Here is an 8,275-nt window from a genome sequence, read left to right as displayed (position 1 = left end):
ACACGTTCGCTGCCAGAGTATTTCCATAAAACTGTTCAAAAAAACCCAATACAGTTTTATCATTTTTTGCGTAGAATTAAGTATAAATAATGAAAAGATATTGTCCAAATATGTTTTCAAAACTCATTTTTCAAAAAAATGAGACTACGAATAATTTCGTAGTTGGTACCCGTGATAGAAATTCTTTTTGAAGAACCAACTACGAGATAACTCGTATGAACCAATTTGCGCTTTTCATTGAGATTTATTTACCTATACCCACGCACGCGTATGTGCAATACTACAATTACGTGGACGGTGCAGTTTGTTGGTTATTTATGGAGTTGAGCAAACGTGTTTGTGAATAGTGGATCTGAACAATAGTTTCTCAGTATATTTGCGTAAAAGTTTATTGGTTAACCATTTAGTATGTCAAACAAAAGAAAACTAACAGAAGATCAGTTGAGAGAAATTGCAAACTATGATGAGGCGGAATGGGCAGGTTTTATTTCTCAAGATGGCGGTTCTGGTGAAGAATCCGATAATTCAAGCAACAGTGAGGTGTCCGATGAAATAGTGGACGATGAAAATAACCCCAGTGATGACGTTTCGATTTCATCTTACTCGCTAGTACAAGATGTCAACGTAGATCAACTATTAGAAGATGATGAATGGACAGACATCGCTGAAGACCCCCCTACTTTTCCATTTTCCGAACAAGTGGGACTAAAAATTGATTTCACAGACTGTAATATTCAAATTCTTGTGGACTTGTTTTTTAGTGATGAATTCTTGAAGTTACTAGTGGAACAAACGAACATTTATGCCCGCCAAGAAATAGGTAAAACACGTACGCGCAAGTCGTCTAGAATGTTATCATGGAAGGACACCGATATTATAGAAATGAAAAATTTTCTTGGACTTCTTTTGCACATGGGTCCATGTTCTCTTCCACAAATTTCATCATATTGGAGCACAAGCGTCTTTTACAACATTCCCTTTTGGAGACAAGTTATGAGCCGAAACAGATTTCAAGCTTTATTGAGATTTCTGCACTGTTCCGACAATTCAATTCCATCTGATGATAGACTATATAAAGTTCGACCTATTTTGACTCATTTCAATAAGGTTATGCGCAATAACTATACACCAGGCAAAAACATCTGCATTGATGAGTCGATGATGTTGTGGCGAGGAAGACTATTCTTTCGGCAATACATCAAAAATAAAAAACACAAATACGGCGTCAAGCTATACAAATTATGCGAGTCTAATGGTTTAGTTCAAAAGATAAAAATTTACTGTGGCAAATCTGATATTCAAGACAAAAATGTTGGTCATTCAACTGGGGTAGTGTTACATCTTATGAAAGATTATCTCAATAAAGGACACGTTTTACACATGGATAACTTTTATAACTCAGTGAGACTTACTACTTTACTTTCGGAAATGAAAACATTCCTTTGTGGCACCCTAAGAAGCAACAGAAAGGGAAATCCAAAAGTTGTCATCGCTGAAAAGTTGAAAAGAGGAGAGCTTACATGGAAGCGCAAAGGAACAGTGGTAGTTTGTAAATGGAAGGACAAGAGAGATGTTCTTGTTATTTCAAACAAACACAAAGTCGACATGGAGCTTGTGCGCAACCGCAATGGAAAAACTTCTCTGAAGCCGAATATAGTTAGCGATTACAATAATGGGATGTCTGGTGTAGATCGATCAGATCAAATGCTTTCTTATTATTCCGCCCTGAGAAAGACAATAAGATGGCACAAGAAAGTTGCTTTACATATATTTGAAATATATATTCACAACGCATACATAATCTATCGGAACGCAACTTCTTCAAAAATTACCTCTCTACAATTCAGAGAAAAGGTTGTTGAGAGTTTGCTTGGCGAAAATATGCCTAAGCCGAATAAAAAGCCCAATCCTGGATCATTTCATTATTTGGAGAGTTTACCCCCAACTGAAAAGAAAAACCGGCCATCAAAACCTTGCAGAGTGTGCACCGCCAACAAAAAACGTCGTGAGACACGTTACTTCCGTCCAGTGTGTGAAGAAAAACCTGCTCTTTGCGTGGAAAATTGTTTTAAAGCTTATCACACGTAAGATCTGTAAATTTATATTATAACAGAATTGGCTCATTTTTTTTGCGTTTTCGAGAATAAAGTTCAGTTTACAGCGACCAGTACTTATTTTTAATTCTTGTCCCATAGACCGCCATACCTTATACTACACGCATTTGCTACGAATAAGAACGTAGACGGCTTCTATAGGCAGCGCTGCAAAATACGTATAATTCCGTAGTTGGTACCTAGGACAGACTACCAACTACGTATTATTTCGTAGTTGGCAGCCAACGTGTTAAGGAAACATTACACCGAGAAGATCTGCTATTCGTGCAGAAAACCAGGCCATTTTTCAAAAGATTGTAGATCGAAAATGAAGCAGTGTAAAATATGCAAGAAAACTAATCACAGGGAAGAAAATTGTTTCTTTCGAAAAAAGGAAGAACCAGAAGACAAAAAGGAGGGAAAAGTAGCATTCTTAACAACTGGAAATCTCAACGTCAGTAACAACTTCGTGGTGGACTCTGGTGCATCTTCACACATGTCTAACGATAAGAGGATGTTCAAAAACTTAGAAGAAATTCAAAGTGAAATCTCTGTGGCAAAGAAAAATCAAACAATTGAAGCACAAGGCAAAGGTACAATTGTCGGCGAAGCTTGTGTGTTAAACAATGTGCTGTACGTACCAGAAATAAGAAAAAACTTGTTATCTGTTAGTGCAATAACTGAGAATGGTGGAAATGTGACTTTTGCAAAAGACAAAGTACTAATAACTAAGCTTAATAAAGTTGTGCTCGAAGGCAGTAAACAAGAAAATGGTTTATATACGGTAAAACTGTCGTCAACATCAGATGTCGAAAGTATGCTGGCCGAAAACAACGAAAAGGTACAAGATTGGCATAGAAAATTAGGTCATCTAAGTGGGGCAACAATGAAAGAATTGATTGATGTTTCGGACAACCTGAATCTTTCCAAAAATGAATGTAAGGAATTGGAAAAGGTATGCGAAGTATGTCTAAAGGCTAAACAAATAAGACAACCATTTAATACAATAAGATATCGAGCCAAAAGACCGCTGGAAATACTGCATGCGGATGTGTGCGGGCCAATTGATCCAATCACATGGGACGGAAAGAAATATTTTTTAGTTATACTGGACGACTACACTCATTATTGTGCAACGTACCTTTTGACAATGAAAAGCGAAGTAATAGACTACATAAAACAGTTTGTGGAAGAAGCGGAAGCTCTTCATAACCTCAGAGTGTCTAAAATAAGGTGTGACAATGGTGGTGAATTTAAAAATGAAAATATAAAAACATGGTGTATAAAAAAGGGAATAATTCTGGATTACACAATTCCTCACTCGCCTCAACTGAATGGAAAAGCGGAGCGATTAAACAGAACAATCATGGAAAAAGCTAGGGCGTTAGTATTTGACTCGCAGCTAACCAAGGAATATTGGGGTGAAGCAATAAGAACAGCTACATATCTACTTAATAGAACACCTACCACTTCCTGTGTGACTAAAGTAACACCTATTGAAAATTGGACCGGTAGAAGACCTAACCTGTCAAATCTCCAGCTGTTCGGGGCCGAAGCTTATGCGAAAGTTTTAGGTTACCTGAGAAAACTCGATGCACGTAGCATGAAATATATATTCATTGGATACGCTACTAATGGATATCGACTCTTTGATCCTAATAAAAAAAGAGTGGTAATTTCACGTGATGTTATATTTAAACAGAATCAAAACGAAGGTGGAAAGGAAAATGCAGTGGTTCAAGTGGTAAATGACCGTCCACACGAGAACGAAGAGAAAATACCTGAAAACATTGAATGCAGCCCAATAATAGACCAGACTGGTGATACTACAGTAAATGATGAACTTACAAGAGAACGCAGAGTGATTAAATTACCAAAACGCTACGAAGACTATGTTCTACTAACGTACAATGAAGCTGTGAATGGGCCAGAAAGTGAACAATGGAAAGAAGCAATCGAAGAAGAGAAGGCATCTTTAACGAAAAACAATGCTTGGGTTCCTGTCGATAAATCACAAATTGAAGGAAAGAAAATTCTAACGAGCAAGTGGATATTCAAAGTAAAATCAGATGGTCGATATAAGGCACGTCTAGTCGTGCGTGGATGTCAACAACAATATGGAGTAGATTACTTTGAAACATTCAGTCCGGTAATAAACATAAGTTCATTAAGAATAATGTTTGCTTTAGGTGCCAAGAATAGCTACATAATGAAAAAATTCGACATAAAAACGGCTTTCCTGTATGGCGCATTACTTGATGAAATCTACATGCAATTACCAGAGGGATATGATGGAGACAATAAAATCTGTCGACTACAAAAGGCTCTTTATGGCTTGAAGCAAGCGCCATTACGATGGAATAAGCATTTCACAAGTGCGTTACAGATGTTCGGTTTAACAGCAATAAAAACAGAACCGTGTGTGTTCAGAAGTGAAAACGACGACCTATACTTAGGAATTTATGTAGACGATGGTATAATCATGGGCAATGACGAATCAAAAATCAATAAATTACTGGAAGAACTACACACAAAGTTTGAAATCGTTACACACGAAAATGTGAATTCATTTTTAGGTATCGATGTAATAACAAGGGATAACAAGGTTATACTCTGTCAAGAAAAATACACCAAATCAATCCTAAAAGACTTTCAAATGAGTGAAGCGAGGCCTGCCGATACACCGATCAACAGTGACCAGAAGGTTTTGTGCGAAAAATCAACAAAGAACTATCCGTATCGTGAAGCGATTGGCAGCTTGCTATATTTATCGAGTAAAACCAGACCAGATATATCATACGCAACTAACTACTTAAGCAGAAAAATAGAGAACCCAAGTACAGCAGACATCTCGAATGTCAAACAAATTTTTAGATATCTAAATACAATGAAAAGTAAAGGAATTGAGTTTAGCAACGAAGATGATAATGTGCATCTTATTGCATATTGTGATTCAGATTTTGCAGGCGACGTAGAGACTCGTAGAAGTACCACCGGGTATGTTATATATTACTGTGGCGGACCAATTTCGTGGTGTTCAAAGAAGCAGCCGTTGGTTTCGTTATCTACGACGGAAGCTGAATATATAGCAGCAGCAGATTGTGCGAAGGAATTGATTTATCTGAAAACGTTAATCGAAGAATTAGTGAGTGCTCAAGTGCAAATTACGTTAAACATTGATAATCAGAGTGCAATCAAATTAATTAACAATGGACAATTTACTAAACGCAGTAAGCATATAGACGTAAGGTATCATTTCCTATACGAAAAATTAAGAGAAGGTTTGCTAAAAATTCAATACTGCTCAACAGAAAATCAAATCGCAGATATATTTACTAAACCTTTGTGTAAAAATAAGTTCAACAAATTTAAAGATTTGCTTATTTGCGATGTTAAATAACCATAGAATATCTAAAACAGCTGTCATTTTGTTTTGTAATATTGTAAAACCAGTGAATCTCAACAATTAAGAGAAGGTGTTGAAAGTAATTGTTGGCATCTCTGCTACTTTAGTTTTAAAATATGTTGGCAATGTAGAAAACCAATAGTTGGTAGATAACTTGTACTTGTACTTGTACTTATTAGGTGTGTCAAATAAATTTTACTTTACCTAAAATAAAATAAATAAAACAATGGTAACAAAATGTTGGGTCACCACTACCATATTATTCCCATGGAATAAAGAGGGCACATGGAAATTTCTTTATCCAGAAACGTGGAAAAGGTGTGTATTAATAAACATTTTTCTGAAATTTGAAAGTGTATTTTCAGAAAAACCAAAAAAGTTTGACCAGTAAGAAATGTAACGAAGAACCCGGAACCATGGAAGCAGGTCCTTTCACTTCAACATTTTTGCTAAAATCTCGAATACTTGAAAAAACCAAGTTGTACTCAAAGAAGAAAATACAAATTTAAATGAAACCCTACAACTACAACAGTGTGAAAAAAAACTATTGTTCCAAGATATTAGTGGGGCTCACTTTTTAGTGTAGCTGGGCTGTGGAAATCATACCACCAGAATATCTATTATGTACGTTGATGAAGTTTCGATTAAATTTAAAATATTTTAAGTGTTTTAGATTTACAGTGAGTAGGTAACATGAAAATGCAAAACATTATCGTCACATTTATATGTGCTACTTGTAATGTTGTACGCGGGCCTTATGAGTAATATGAGTAATAGAGAGAAAAATTATCTTTTTATATCGACATGCTTCAAAGACATCACAAATGGCAGAATTGTGTTGGATTGCACGGAAATTGAAGGTGCAATTCCGCATTCCTTCAAAAAAGCTTTATCTTCTGATTACAAGCAGTGCAGCAACAACTTTTGAGAGTGATTTATTTCCAGGATCATTACATTAGACAAAGTGGCGTCATGCCTCATTTGAGAGAGCATTCCACTGTATTGTTCAAACTTGTGCACCACTAGATTTTCAATATGAGAATTAAAAAAATGTTTACCATTGGCCACTGATTAAATGAATTAAAATTAAGGAAGATGTACAAATAGTTTTATTTCATTTTCCATATGTGTAAATATCAATACATATTTAATTAAAAACTAAAATCACTTACTAAGAAAACTAACAGATAACAATACAATACTAACTGTTTTAATAATTTACCTAAAAGGTTACAAACATATTAAATTTGAATTGTTCTCCATTCTTACATCTATCGCAATTTAGGAGTCCACATGACAAAGATCTTTTCATCATAAGAACAAGTTCTTGTATTTAATGAAAAGCATGGTGTGACCTTTTCACATTTGAACTACCATCAAATATGAATTTTTGCTCATTCTTAATTCATCTAGTATTCTATGACCAAATGGATACTTTATTTCTGTAATCTACGACGTTGTCATTATGGCAGATTTACCATGTCCACTTTGGATTTCATAAGATCTTATGAATTCATTACGCTTTCTTCAGACACAGCGTTAATCCTGCGCGGTTCTATCTGAACGATTTGAAACATTTTCATGTAAATAAAAATAAGGTCCTCTTGAGAATCGCGCGATTACCGGCGTGTCGGAACAAGCACGCAAATAATAATTACTGCTATTTTCCATCGCGAACGCCAAAATTGACAAACGTGATTACCATGACATCCACTAGTATGGGCACTTGATAATTTTGAATTTTGTTTTATGAAAAATGCAAATAAAATCTGTTTGGACCGTTGTAGATTAAATTTTGAATGATACAATATGAACATTATTAATGAAACCTGTGGAACTAAAACTACGTGTTACACCTCGTGATTTTAACGTTACACGCGTTTCATTATGATGATTATATCGAACTTGTATCATTAATAACTAGTATCTGCTCCCACGAAGCCATACCTAAAGCCATACCTAAAAAACCATTCCCACAAAGTCATATTCTGGTTAGAATTAGTTTTACGTTCATCATTTAACTCGCGAGTTTAACTCCCACTGTATCCACTTTTATTCCATCTAAATTCCTTTCCTTTAGTCCAGAGAAATCCAAGCCAGAATCCACTTTATTCCGTATAAATTCCTTTTTTTTGGCGAAGAGGAATAGAAAGAAGCAGGACATCTAAAAACAATTTTTCAATTGGTTTAGTAAAAAAAAGTGCTATAATTTTCAGATAGGTACATTTATAATAATAAATTAATAATTTCCTGTGATCACAAAGAAGTAGCTTTAAAAACTCTTCTTATCTCATTATCTACTATCCAGGAATAAGAATAAGTTTGTATTGTTGGCATTTCTAGATTAATAGGTATTAATTGACGTTTGTTAATTTAAAGGTTGACAGTTTCAAATCGTATATCATCGGACAACCTCAAACAGACTCCTTTGACTCTGCAACTCACATACCCAGGCCATGTCCTTCACCATATTTATTTGCAATTAGCAGTCGGGTCTAAAGCCCCAGTCAGATAGGTGTAGTACGGTGCCGTTGCCTTGTTGTGCAGTGCGGGTCGGTGCTGTCATGTTGACATTTGCATTCACAATCACCGCAAAATTGGCCCGACTACACAAGTATGAACAACCAACAACAACGGCAGCAGCAAATTAGCTTTGACAGATCGTCACGACAAATATGTTGCACTTCCATTGGTACTTGCTAACTGGAGTGCAGAAAGTATCTGCATGGGGCTAAGTGTTTCATACACTGCTTATTTAAATAGAATTTAAAAATTG

This window comes from Photinus pyralis, unplaced genomic scaffold (genome assembly GCF_008802855.1).
Source record: "Photinus pyralis isolate 1611_PpyrPB1 unplaced genomic scaffold, Ppyr1.3 Ppyr1.4_LG1, whole genome shotgun sequence".
NCBI classification, from domain to species: domain Eukaryota; kingdom Metazoa; phylum Arthropoda; class Insecta; order Coleoptera; family Lampyridae; genus Photinus; species Photinus pyralis.
This window is presented reverse-complemented; position numbering follows the sequence as displayed.